Source organism: Mustela putorius, unplaced genomic scaffold (genome assembly GCF_011764305.1).
Source record: "Mustela putorius furo isolate JIRA1106 unplaced genomic scaffold, ASM1176430v1.1 tig00000759_pilon_pilon_pilon, whole genome shotgun sequence".
Classification (NCBI taxonomy): Eukaryota; Metazoa; Chordata; class Mammalia; order Carnivora; family Mustelidae; genus Mustela; species Mustela putorius.
In genome coordinates this window covers 2,774,883-2,789,325 of record NW_025421467.1, presented here as the reverse complement: position 1 = coordinate 2,789,325, position 14,443 = coordinate 2,774,883, and positions in this window count along the sequence as shown.

Here is a 14,443-nt window from a genome sequence, read left to right as displayed (position 1 = left end):
GTCATCAGTAACACTGTGTTTCTGTGACCCCTTCCAGCAACAGTAGCCAGTCTTTCAAAGGTTTTCAAAAAGCATTTTGAAGGTAAATTGTGCCTCTGATGGAGACAAGCACATCTTCAGATTTTAACTGGGTTCATTTTAGTTTTCTGCTTTCTCAAGGAAAAAGAAACAAAGTGTTTTCTTGCTTGGCTATACACATGGTCGGGGGAGGACTTCAACGCCAGCAGTCTGGTAAACCAAATCACTGAATTTCAAGTGAAGGGGAGCAATGGGGATTACTGTGTGGTGCGCGGAAAGACATTTTTCATCTTCCAAGTTTGTCTTCTAATTAAATCAATATAATTTGTTTCTTTTTGGTTTCCTCTTCTAGTTTTCTTTTGTTTTTATTCTTCAGAAGTCGTTGATTTCCACTCTGGAAATTGGAGAAGGATGAAACCAGTCTCAGTTAAACATGGAAAATTTCTTGTAGGTAGTTTCTAATGTATAGGCATTGCTGTTTATATGTCCACAGGCTCGAGGTTTCTTGGTTTCTTTTACCCTATTGATATCACAGGAGTTTGTCATTTCTCTTTTTTAGGGAAAATAGCTTTCCCTTTGGTCATATTTTCTAAATTTGCCATGCAAAGAAATGTCAAAAGTAAAAGAAAAATTGCATTAACAACCTCTTTCTTATTTTTGATAAACTGTGAGAGCCATTTGTTTTATATTTTTGAATAAGACTTTCCTTTAGGGTTAAATTAGTTTTGAAAGGGCGTAACTAATCATAAAGGCAACATTAAATTAGGAATTTTATTTGCACTCTTTTGACCTTTATTTTGTATTAGTCTGTCCTGTTTTCTTAACTTTGGGCCTCAGCCATTTTACTAGCTGTACGACGGCATGAAAGTTAATAAACACTTCTAAGCTCTGGTTTCCAGTTTCCTAAGCTATACAATAGAGATAATATTATAAGATGCATGTAAGAATATAAAGCATGATAACTTCCATGGGTGTGTGCAAGTGCTTTATATACATGTTTATATGAGTGTGCATGTATATACATCAGGTATAGGTGTGCGAATGCATTTATATATGCACACACATACAGGCACGTCATTTATTTGTTTCATTCATTTTTCTGGGACTCTGGTCTCTAATTGTTTCCTCATGTGGCTATTTTTGAATAGGGTATTTGAAAAAAATCTCGATCTAACTGAAGAATCAATGAAACACTTTAAATATGTCAAACTAAATGTTTACTTCCCCTGTCTTGGGGGAAAGTTGTATGGCTTTGGTCCTGAGTTAGAGGTTTCAGTTTTAAAAGGTTTCCTGGGGAGTTTCAAGCTTTCGAGAATGATGGCCTGTTGGAAAAGAGAAGGAAGACTGTGCAAACTTGCAGGAGCATTTCTTCAACTTTATGTCGTCTTTCTTTCCTTTTGTCTCTCTTTTTAAGCTAATTTTATTTTATTTTTTATTTTAACAAATTAAAAAGGACAATGAAAAAGATAAGAGATAGAAATCAAAGGTTTGTTTGAAATAAGAGAATTGTGAAATAATACAGAGTCCTTTCAAATCATCACTGAAAATTGAATTACATTCTAATTTAAGTGGAGAAAATTTAGAAAGTAGCCTATAGGAATTTCCCCTCAGGCTGGCGCCAGACTTTCTTTGCTGATTTAGGCCCTTAATTAGGCATAAACTAATCATGCTGTGAGCTCTAGAGAAGAAATGACACATAATTGTTAGTGCTAATTTCTTAATTGTTAGAAAGTGATACTTCAGTTCATGCTTCATCCAACAAGAAAGATCGGCAATGTGGCATCTCTTCCCTCTACGTGTCAACAATTTACACTTATAACACTGAAGAAAGAATACTTAACAATACACTTCATTTTCTTTATGGTGTCTTCAAAATACATTTGGTGTTCTGAAATATAACCCCTTTCACTAATGGAATGATGGATGTGGCTTCCATTCTGAGAATGGGAAATTCAGTCAAAATGCAGAAAGCTATATTTCATATCAAATCACCAATGCTAAGTTATCCAGGAGTAAGCCCACATGGCATTTATGGGAAACATCAGCTCTCCAAACTTGCCAGCCCTCCACTTATGTTCTCTTGAAGACAGAAGCTGGAGTCATCATTAAAATCATTATTAATTCATATTCATTCTATGCTATGACTTTAAAAGAGGTCAGGAAATCAAACATATAATGGAAATCTGTATTTCTTCCTCTTGAAAGAGAGCTAGATTTCAGGAAGGCTATAGTCGTTAGAATAAGTGCTTTACTTGCATGTTCTTAAATAAGTAATGAAAAATATGGAATTAAAAATTCCCAAAAATGACAATTAAGAAAATGAAAGTGATATGGGAACAAAACAAGAACTTTTTTTGTTGGTTAATGGTCAATGAGATAGGTCTGTTAGGAGCCACGCAGGAATTACTCTTCTGCCTGTGGCCCACTGAGAGGGCATAAGAGAAAGGGGGGACTTACTGAAGAGAAACTCCAAGTTTTACATTGTCCATACAAATCATATAGGCTTAATATATAGTCATATATTTTCTTTTCCCCACCGCTCACTCCCATTCGTCCCACTAAATGGACCTCAAAGGAATAAAAACTGTAGAGCAGGAAGTAGGTTTATGTATTAGACTGAAATTAAAAGGATAAAACAGACTTTAAGGCAATGTTATTAGTGAGTTTTAGTATATTATGGTTTGCAAATGTAGAATTGTTGCTGTTTTCTTTTCAAAATTAATTTCAGTGAGTTTTTTATGCTAATAGGATAGCAGTATGCATCTACTTTGTGATATCTCAATATTAGAGTGCAAATAGAGAATTATGAAAGCATGAATTTTAAAAGTCTTGGGAAAAATAATCACAACCCAGCTTTAAGCAATCAAGAAAGCCCAAGAACAGCCTGTGCTTCAAGGATAGAGACACACAAATGCCTGTTTTAGTGCTGTCCCACAGGGGCTCCCAGACTAGTGATAGGACTCTTCTCCAGAGAAATTAACTATGATGAGAGCTGCATAAGACCTGTGAGCCGTCATGTTGTGGGAACAGAGGAAGAGAGAGAGACCCTTGCCCCTTGTCTTTAAGTGTCTTTATTTATCAATAGTATAACTCTGAATGTTCTTGCAATGTGCTCTACCCCTTTTCCAACTTCCTAACAAGACAAGTAACCTTGTAGGTAAAAATATTTTCATTTCAATATCTATTTATCTTTTTTAATAACTTGCCACTGGTTCATGATTTCTCCCCTTTTCTCTTAGAAAGTCTATGCTACTCTTTACAGAAGCTGAATTAAAGTATATTTCAATTTAACAGTCTTAAAATGTTGACCCATTTTCTATGAATTCATTTCAGTTTGATCTTGATTTATATTTTTCAAGGAAAAGGTGTATATTCTTTGAATGCACTACTGATAATGTCTTAGACAAGGAGGATTCTTTTTAAAGGGGTGAATGAGACTCGTACTAGGTAGCTTTTAGACTTTCATGGGAATGTAGTTTGTAATTTCCATATTCTCCTAAAAGTATTAACATTAATGACATGGCGATATCGAGTGAAATGAAATACTCCAGATTATAGCCATAGTAAGAGGTCAACGGATTGTAGCTATGCAATCGAACAGTCTTCTGTCTGCTAAAAATTAATAAACCAGGGAAAGTAATGGAGTTAAAACATAAACACTGTGACAGTCTGAGTGTAAAGAACAAAGTATGTGTTTCTGGGAAAGTGGCTAAAGCAAGGCTGCGATATAATTAATTAAATTACACTTATGGTTTTAAATAGCATGGTTGTGTCACATACTAATACCCTATTACTAGAAGCCTCGTTATCAGTAATATTTACAATATATTCAAACACTTAGCATATCACAAAATTTCTTGCCCCAAAATAGATTAGTGTGATACACACACACACATACATACATACACATAGTATTATGAGTTTATAACAAGTTCATTTAGGTTTTATAAATAAAGCATAATACACTTAATAATGATTTGCAAATGTGCATTAATTGTGTATTTATGCAAAACTCTTTACTACATTTCCATTTACTGGAGTTACTGTCAACACTACATATTTAACGCTACTAACCAACTAATTCAGCTGAGATCTGGTAAAATCATCTTTGCACACCACAAGAATGTGATTTAAGGAACTATATGCAATCTTTATTTATATCATTTCATAGGTCACTGCACTGTTCAATTGCATTATTAACCTTTATATTTGATTTTAAATCTATTTTATCTTATATCTGAAATCCATTCATTAATTGTTGACTGGCTTCATAATTAGTTGAACAGAACTCAGCTGTTATTTTACCTTAAGGACCCCAGAGTTGCACTAGCTAGTGTGGTAAATTCTAACAGCAGACATTTTAGAGAAGCCATTTCAATTAAGTTAAATTTCACCGGCAAGATGCTAGGTGAATAAAGATGGGTAAGTATTAATCTTTTCTATAAACACGTTTTTTAAAAATACATTTATTTATTTTAGAGAGAGAAAGAGAGGGAACATGAGTGGGGGAAGGGGCCGAAAGAGAAGACAGAGAGAGAATCTCAGGCAAGCTGCATGAGACTGGCATGGGGCTCCATCCCACAGCCATGAGATCATGACCTGAGCCAAAATCAAGAGTTGGACGCTTAAGTGACTGAGCCACCCAGATGCCCCATCATATTTAAAACCGTAGTGTTGAAAGTATGATACTGGACTGTTATTTAAAAGCTACAACAATTTTCGGGGTGCCTGACTGGCTCAGTCGGAAAAGCATGCAACTCTTCATCTTTGGATCTTCAGTTCAAGTCCCATGTTCGGTGTAGAGAGTACTTAACAAAAAATCTTTAAAAACAAAACAAAAGCTACAGCAATATTCTGTCTCTAGAAGTGGAAGAGTGGTATTTACCTTTGGGACAGAGGTCTTTCAACAAAATTGTGGAGCCCTTTTATTCATACAGCTGTAGAGAAAATACTACTCACGTTTCCTGGAGTTCTTCCCAAATGCGGGTGGTGAAAAATAAGTTATATACTCAATCTCTTAAGGTAAATTGAGTTCTTCTGAAGATTCAGAATGATTTTCCTTCCTTATATTTGGAATTAGCCTTCTCGACGCTTGAAAATTATTAATTATATTCTTAGAATAGGCCTTTCGCTTTTTGTCATCAGTTATCACAAAGATTGGAAACTAAAACCAGTAATGCTAGTGAGAATTAAACTTTTTTTTTTTTTTTTATCCTTTAAAAAAACCCCATAAAGGGGTGCCTGGGTGGCTCAGCCATTAAGTGGCTGCTTTTGGCTCAGTTCATGATGATAGGGTTCCTGAATCAAGCTCCTTGCTCAGCGAGAAGTTTGCTTCTTCTTTCTGTCTCTCTCTCTTTCCCTCTCTCCTGACTCATGCTCTCTGCCTCACTCTCTATCTCTGTTAAATAAACAAATAAAATAAATTAAATTAAAAAAAGAAAATTGTCTTGATTTTTGATGCTTTGTTTTCTCCTTTTTTCACAATCTGTAAGATTAATAAAGAATATCTCTTTGGGAAAAAAAGCAGGGCCCACCTGTCTTGGTTTGGGTTTCTCTAGGAGCAGACTCTGAGACAAGGTTGTCTGCAAATAGTTGACTTGGAAAGTGAAACCAAGTAAGAGAAAACACCAGTGGGAGAGTAACACATGAGGCATGGAAGAGAGAAAAGCCAACAGATAGAGTGTGAAGAAACCAGTGACCACAGATGGCAGTTAGAGCTCATTCCTTTGGCCAGAATCTGGTAGACGATTGAGAACATGCTTTAGAGTTACCCAAGGAGGAAGGTATTTGTCACTAATACTTTGTCCATTACTGGTCAAGGGCAGATCTGGGGAAAATTTACTCTTTGGCACTTACAATTTGCCCTGTGTGGGAGCTGAACATGTTCAGAAAAAGCCTTCAGGCCAAGAGAATCATAGTATTCGCAGTAAGCAGGCTTTGTTATATAGATACATATTTTTAAAAATAAATAAAGACTACAGTGACCAAAAATTGAACACTGAATGGAAATAAAAAGTTTTACTGTCAAAAAGAGAACTTAATCTATCATGGAGTTTAGGAAGGTTCTTGAAAATGAGGAATGGGGGCACCTGTGTAGCTCAGTCAGTTAAGCCACAACTTGGCTCAGGTCATGATCCCAGAGTCCTGGAATAGAGTCCCACATTGGGCTTTTTGCTCAGGGGGGACCCTGCTTCTCTCTCAGCCTCTGCTTGCCACTCTGCCTGCTCGTGCTCTCTGTCTCTCTTTCTGACAAATACACACATAAAATCTTTAATAAAAAATAAAAATAAATAAGTTAAATTTTTAAAAAGGAAGAACATGAGGCATGGGATAGGAGAAATGGAGTGGGTCTTTTCAAAGGAGAAGATTGCAATCCCCTGCTGTCTCATATTAGGGAAGCAAAGTTTCTGAATGTGGCCAAAGAGCCGACCCGACCGTATCTGAGTTTGTTATTTAAGCTGGGAGTTAACTGGAAATGGTTTGCTGTGTATGCGTGGTGCTCAATGTTGACATTATGTTGTCCAGATGCTTCTGCTTGGCACCTCAGGATTCTGGAATCCAGCTGACTCTGCTCTGTGTATGACCTGCCAGAGCTGGGATTATGGTGCCAGTCAGGTCTGCCCCGGGATCAGCAGCCTGAGTGAGTAGCCCATTCGAGTTTATCAGATGAGTGTCAGGAAAGAAAATAACACCATTTTTGATAAGTGTTGTATTAATTTCAGACAGCACTTGGGGAATAGGCCACATCTTTCTTGACAGAACTTGCAATCGGCCCTGAAGGAAAATGATGTCCCCACAGTTGATCATCGTGGGACTTGAAAGTCCCAAGGAGGAAACAAGGTGAGATTGTCTTAGTCTTAATTATGTGATTTCTAGAAATTAAATGTTGTAGTGATTATGTAAGTTGTCCATATTGTACAATTATGGGGCATAATAAAGGCAACTAACCACTTATATATGGAGAAAGATTTACCAAGGTTTGACCTAAAAGCATGTGATTATTTTTTTATATTTTTGGCCTAGAAATTAAGTGAAAAGAGATTAAAGATGATTATGGGAAGGAAGGAAATAGCACTAATGAATGTCTAACAGATACATAAGCACATCAGTACAAATATAATGGAAAGATAAACATTTTTCGTTTATATTTTCAAAAGCTCTAATTTATAAATTAGGAAATGGACATTACCTAAAGAAGGGTATTATGTACCTGTCATGCAATTCTCTGGGAAGGATACCCCTCACTATTACAGCATTTCAGCCAGCAATGCCCCTGAATCTACTCATGAAGAAACCTGATACAAAACCCAAATGAGGAATGTTCTGTGAAGTGGGCAAGAGGCTATCTTCCTCACAAGTATCAATGTCAAGACAAATGAAAGCAAAAAACAAAGGAAGTTTGTGGAAATGTTCCAGATCAAAAGAGAAAAAAAATAGGCATGACAACGAAATATAACACCTGATTCTGAACTGGATCCTAAAGGGAAATTTTACTCTAAAGATCATTATGGAGTCTATTTTTTAAAAAAATTAGAATATAGTTGTGATATCATATGAAAGTACTATATTAAAGTTAAAATTTACTGAAGTAGATATCTGTTTGTGGTTATGTGAGATAATATCCTTATTTGTAGGAAAGAAATATTGAGGAATTTAGGGTAAATGACCACTTTGTATGCAACTTACTCTCAAATGTTCAGGGAAAATATTATAGATATCTATATTATATATCATCTTACATAATGTTTTATGTTATAAATATATAGAGATCCATATATATTTTAATATATAATATATAATGTATTGTCTATTATTTATATACTAATTTATATATTATTAATCGCTCGATATTTATATATTTATAGTATACAATATATATAAATAGAGAGCATGGTAAAGCAAATGGGGCAAACTCTTGATAAGAGGTGAGATCAGGTAGGGCATTGAGATTGGTAATGGGTGTTTATATGTTTTCTTATTTTTGCCACTTTCTGTATGTTTACAGGTAATTCCAAATAATTTTTTTTTTAAATCACGGATTTTGGGGCACCTGAGTGGCTCAGTCAGTCAAGCAACTATCTTTGGCTCAGGCCATGCTCCCAGGGTCCTGGGACTAAGTTGTCCTGTCATCCCCCCAACGGAGAAACTAGGCTCCTTGCTCAGCGGGGAATCTGCTTCTCCCTCTGCCTGCATCTCTCCCTGCTTGTGCTCTCTCTCTCTCTCTGACAAATAAATAAATAAATAAAATCTTTTAATAAAAAGTGTGAGTTTTGACATCAGAAAGATGCAGTTTGAAATCCTGAGAAATCTTAGATAAGCTAGTTGGCTTCTCTGCATCTCAATGTTCTCTTTTTTTTTTTTTTAAGATTTTTTTTAATTTTTTATTTTTTATAAACATATATTTTTATCCCCAGGGGTACAGGTCTGTGAATCGCCAGGTTTACACACTTCACAGCACTCACCAAAGCACATACCCTCCCCAATGTCCATAATCCCACCCCCTTCTCCCAAACCCCCTCCCCTCAGCAACCCTCAGTGTGTTTTGTGAGATTAAGAGTCACTTATGGTTTGTCTCCCTCCCAATCCCATCTTGTTTCATTTATTCTTCTCCTACCCACTTAAGCCCCCATGTCTCAATGTTCTCTTTTTAAAACAGAGATAATCCTATCACTTTGCACTGTTATCATGAGAGCAAAATGAATCGCTATTTGGAACATAACAAATAGGTGATCAGCAAAGGTTAGCCCTTCCCTCAGAGTCCAAACTCATCTCCCAGATAAATATCTTTGCTAAATCCAGTTTCTACAGGATTGATTAAATCCTCATGTCTTTTTAATAACCTTTACATTTCATATTTTAAAAATTACACAATGGTAGAGATTTTAAGTTGTAAATTATGGTCTTACTCTGATAGAATGTGAAGTCTTTAAAGTTCAGAAATATTTTGTATTTATGTTGGCATTCCTAGCACTTTGTTTAATTTTTGGCACTTAATAAATACTCATTGCATGTTTATTGAACAGAGGTCAATAATCCACACCAGATATAATTAAAATTTGATACTACTATGGTGTCCACAGGATGATATTACAGCTGTAATATAGGCCTCTGGATGCCCTGATCACTGAAGAGCTGGTCTGAGATGAAAAGAATTGAGTGAAGCATCTCCCCTACCTCTGCTCTCACAGCCATTCTGATCTCGACCACATACCAAGCCATTCTTCTTCCCCTTGCTATCCGTAGTGTTTCTTTCAGAGATACTCAATGCCAAACATTTTATACAGCCCACAGTCTTCTTCCTTAGAGGGGCTTGGTTCTAACATTTTCTCTCAATTCCTCTATATTTTTTTTGAAGTAAACATTGTTTAAATTGAAATCAGTCTTTGTTTCCTTATTTCTCATTTTGAATCCAGGAAATGTGTTTAAATGGAACCAGTTAAGGCAAATATTGATTGAAGTCGCATGTGTGTGGTAGTTCGCTTAACACACTGGTTCTTAACCAGCATGATTTTGCCCTCAGGGAACACAAGGTAAAGTCTGGAGACATTTTGGCTGTCAGAACTGGGGGTGGTGGTAATGCTGGCATCTAACTGGCAGAAACCAGGGATCCTACAGTGCACAGGACAGGCCCCGCCAGAAGAATTATCTTGGCCCCAAATATCCATAGTGCTAGAGTTGAGAAACCCTGATTTTAAGTGAAGGAGAAAGAGTGCCATCAGAAGTATTTAGTTAGATTTGATTTTCAAATAGAGACGAAACTACAAATTATTGAATCAAAGTCAAACTTGTGTTTTGTAGACAAGTTTAATTGCATTTCAGCTTTGTATTTATCATTACAACCTGTCTAACACAGATGTTTACAGAACGTCTATGCTATCATATGACAAGAATGCTTTCCATTTATCATAACTTTTCTCTGGCTTGTCCCACTGGTTTTAGAGCCATCTTAAGTTTGTCATTCAAAATCAGGTCACTTTGGTTTTAAAATTACTTTCACTTCTCATTGATTTCTGAAATTTCCTATTCCTATATAATGATAAAAATATATTTCCTTTTATTTTCTCACCTTAGCAAAGGGGTTCTCAAGTCAGGATCTACACTGGAATCACCTGGGGAGCTTTTTAAAACCCAATACTGGGAGTGCCTAGGTGGCTTAGATGGTTAAGCGGCTGAATCTTGGTTTTGGCTCAGGTCATGATCTCATCAGTGGTGGGATTGAGCCCCAAGGCAGGCTCTGTGATCAGTAGGGAGTCTGCTTGAGATTCTCTCCCTCTGACATTCTCCCTCTCAAATAAATAATTCTTAATAAAAAAAAGTAGAAGTAAAAATTCTAATGCCTTGGTCCCACCCCAAAGATTTTGATTTGATTGCTCTAGGGTGTGGCCTGGGCATTAGTCATTGTAAGAGACCCCTAGGTGATAATATGTAGTTCAATTTTAAAAACAACTTTGTCTATTCTTTTCAGCCAAATTCATCAATGATAGCTATTAACATTTTAATTTTTAAAATGGTTTATTTAAAAAATATAATGTGAAAACAACATCATAAAATAATGTTCTGTGAATAGGTTCTAAGAAATAAGTCCTTAGCTACTGAACCAGTTCTGTTCTTGCTTCAGGAAAACTTTGTTTTTGTTAGACTTTTTTCTTCATCACATTAATGAATGTGGGAATGATCCTACTAGACCGAGCTTGTAAAGGGACTATAATTTTCTCCAAACCTTTAGTTTTTAGCTCTATAGTTAACAACTGATACTGACAGTCAATATCATGGAGCTTACATGCCATTGCAATTTCATTTATTATTCCTTATGGTGTTCCGGAACCTATGGTAAACACTTACCAACATCATGCCATCTAATTCTCAGAATATCAGAGTGAGATGGAATAGGAATTATTTTTCTCCTTTGTGGATGAGAAAAATGGCTTCAGATATGAAGTAACTTACCCTGAGGTTTGAAGCTAATAAGTGGCAAACCTAGAATTTGAACCCTAGTCTATCTTTACAAAGCCCATGGTTGTAATGACTTGGGAATCCTCCCTATGAGGCTCACTGACTAGTTAATGCTGAGTATCTCAGAGGCCAGAGGGAAAAACAAAGATGGGCAGGATATGAGATGTTCTCCCACTCCTTGTCACTTCTTAATCCTTCTGCATTTCTTTCATTTCTCTACTAGTCTGGCTGGAGAAGCTCCAATTGGAGTGTTTTGGTAGAGCTGAGTTTGACAGTTCTCAGGGAAAACATCTCCACTGAATACAAGTGGAAATTGTGCAGCAGCACCCTTTGTAAAGGGGCTGAAGACCTTGGTTATAAGCACAAAAGAGCAGACCTACCAAAGGGTGAATAGGATTCTGAGTGGAATGTCTTCCTCTTCCACACTGTTCTGTTGATTCCACTGGGAGTACAGTGGCTATGACTCTTTGGTTGCAAGCAACTGAAATAAACTTTGGGGGGAACTGGGGGCCTGGAACAGATTATTCTTTCTCTCCCTCACTTTTTTTTTTTTTTTTTTGAATATGGCTGGAAGAGAAGGCTGAAGAACCGTGAGAAAGGCAGAAGCCAGATAGATACCAAAGGTCTTCACAGAAGAGATCATTTAATAGATTCACGAGGGCTCAACATTTATTTTTTTATTGGTTTGTTTGTTTATCATCTTTACATTACTAAGTTGCAAAATCTCAGGACAGAAAGTTGAACTGGCTAGTTTGAGGTAAGATGTTCACCCTTTACCTATTCCAGGGCAATGAGAGGGTGAGTGATAGGATCTGGTGGAAGAAGCTTTTGGCCTTTCATCAGATGAGGCCAAGGTGGTTTGATTTATTCTCCCACCAAAACTATTTGACACAGTGTAGGTTAAGCCGTTACCCAAAAAGAAATAGGGATGTAGGCAGAACTGATGAATACACTGCTGGGTCTCAGCAGAGGGCACCAGACAATAAAAACAGCTCCAGAATTGAAATTGCTGAGGGCATGGTTGATGTTCTGGTAATGTCCTACCAAGGGCCCACTGATCCAGACCCCACTCACTCTCCTGGGCAAAAATAATACCCTTTCTAAACAGCAGTGGGACAGCATTATGGTAACCCTTGTTCAATGCTCATTTTGGGGAGGTGATTTATTTCTCCTGCACAATGTTGGAGAAATAATTGTATTTGTGCATTTTTTTTTTAAACCACATAAATAGGGGCACCTGGGTGGCTCAGTTGGTTAAGCATCTGCCTTTGGCTCAGGTCATGGTCCCAGGGTCCTAGGATCAAGCCCCTCATCGGGCTCTCTGCTCCTCGGGAGACCTGTTTCTCCCTCTCCCACTCCCCCTGCTGTGTTTCCTCTCTCGCTTTCTCTCTCTGTAAAATAAATGAATAAATAAAATCTGTTTAAAAAAACCACATAAATAAACAATTAAAACAAACAAACAAACAAACAAAACCCACAGAGAACAGGAGCTTTCACATCCAGAGACATATTTCTTCTCCTGAGAGAAAGAAAATCTGCCAACTGTGTACAAAAATCTGTTGGATCAGAAAAGAGGCTGTTATTTCTAGACAGGCATGAGCTTTCCAACTCATCTTAGGGACCACCACTTACCTTGGCCCACTTCCCTCATTTTCAGTACCTGCATAGTCCCTGGGGTTGTCCCTGAGGTTCTTAAACTTTTCTATGAGGGGTATCTCGAAAGCTTCTTGCCAATTTGTCAAACTCAGAAAAGTCAGAATTTTCTGCCAGCGATTACTCATTTAGTTGCAACACCTTTGCATCTGACAGGATCCTTCATCCCTTTTCACTCTAGTTCTGTCCACTCCTGTCTTTCCAGAAGTTTGGAACTAGTACATCCAGATCCACAGCTGAGATTGTGAAACTGTGTCATTATGACCTCTTCTGGAGCTGAATTCTGAGCTTCCACACATTTCTTCAGGTCAAGAATCTCTAAAAGATCCCTTCTCTGAGCCATGCATTCTCCTTGGCATGGCCTCTTCCTAGGCATTCATTTTCTACCATTCTGCAAAACTACCAATTCAGTTCATGAAGACACTCACCACTTGCTCTGACCATATGTGTCTGGCGACCCCTTAGACTCTGGCACTGACCTTTCCCCCATAAGTGAAGAGGGAATTCATTCTCCAACTGGTCCTGGGAAGAGCAGTGATTCCACTCAAGGCCATGAAGACACTTACCAGTGATCACCTGCTCTTACTGCCCCAACTTCACCTGATCAGTGAAGCATCTATCACCAATTCTGTTTGGCTTTTGCAGCTGTCCTGGAGAAAAAACATCAGAGAGATGTTTACTCTTTAGTTGATTCTACTGCCATACACCAGTGAGTTTCATACATCATTTTTTATCCGGCCATTAGGCAGGCTTTCAAGAGATACCTGAATATTAGAGCAAATTCCATGATGTCCTATCCATAGAATATTTTTTCCTGATAAACAGAGTAAAAATACTAAAAAAACCAAAGAGCTACAAAGAAAAGTGAGCGATGCATTTTAGAAATGTATCCCTTAACTACTTTCTCACTGCTGTGCCTGCTTTACAGCATGAGTAGCTTGCTTGCTTTCTTTCCTTTTTTTTTTTTTTTTTAAGATTTATTTATTTATTTGACAGACAGAAATCACAGTTAGGGAGAAAGGCAGGCAGAGAGAGAGGAGGAAGCAGACTCCCTACTGAGCAGAGAGCCTGATGCGGGGCTTGATCCCAGGACCCTGGGATCATGACCTGAGCTGAAGGCAGAGGCTTTAACCCACTGAGTCATCCAGGTGCCCCTCTTTTTTATTTTTCTTTAAGATTTTATTTATTTATTTGACAGAGAGAGATCACAAGTAGGCAAAGAGGTAAGCAGAGGGGGGAGGGGGAAGCAGGCTCCCTGCTGTGCAAAGAAACCGATGTGAGGCTCTATCCCAGGACCCTGAGATCAGGACCTGAGCCGAAGGCAGAGGCCTAACCCACTGAGCTACCCAGGCGCCCCAAGGAGCTTTCTTAACAACTGTCCAAACTTAGACCACGAGGCATGGAATGGGAAGCTCTCTCCGCCCAGCGAGGCCATCGAGCTTCATGTTCACTTCTGGGTGGCCAGCTCAGTCCCAGTGGTCCTTTGGTATCTCCAGAGATTGTGTTACATGACTCTGTGAGGACATGGAGACACATAGGCAACTCTGGGAAGGCAGTTTGTGCAGGAACCCTGTCATTGGGGTCCACTGAGTCTCAGGGAAAATTAGGTGACCGACCTGATTTATGCTAGAAGTTACCTTGCTCTCTTAACAGTTTTTTGAAAGTCATGCTAGAGAATGAATCACTGATACATCACGGAGCACCAAAAGCAGCAGTTAGGTGGTATGTAGGGGCCATGCTTTCCGAAAAATGGCTAATTTCAAATTTAGATTCATCTTCAGAGAGCAAGATGTTCCCAATGATACTGGAACACATGCTT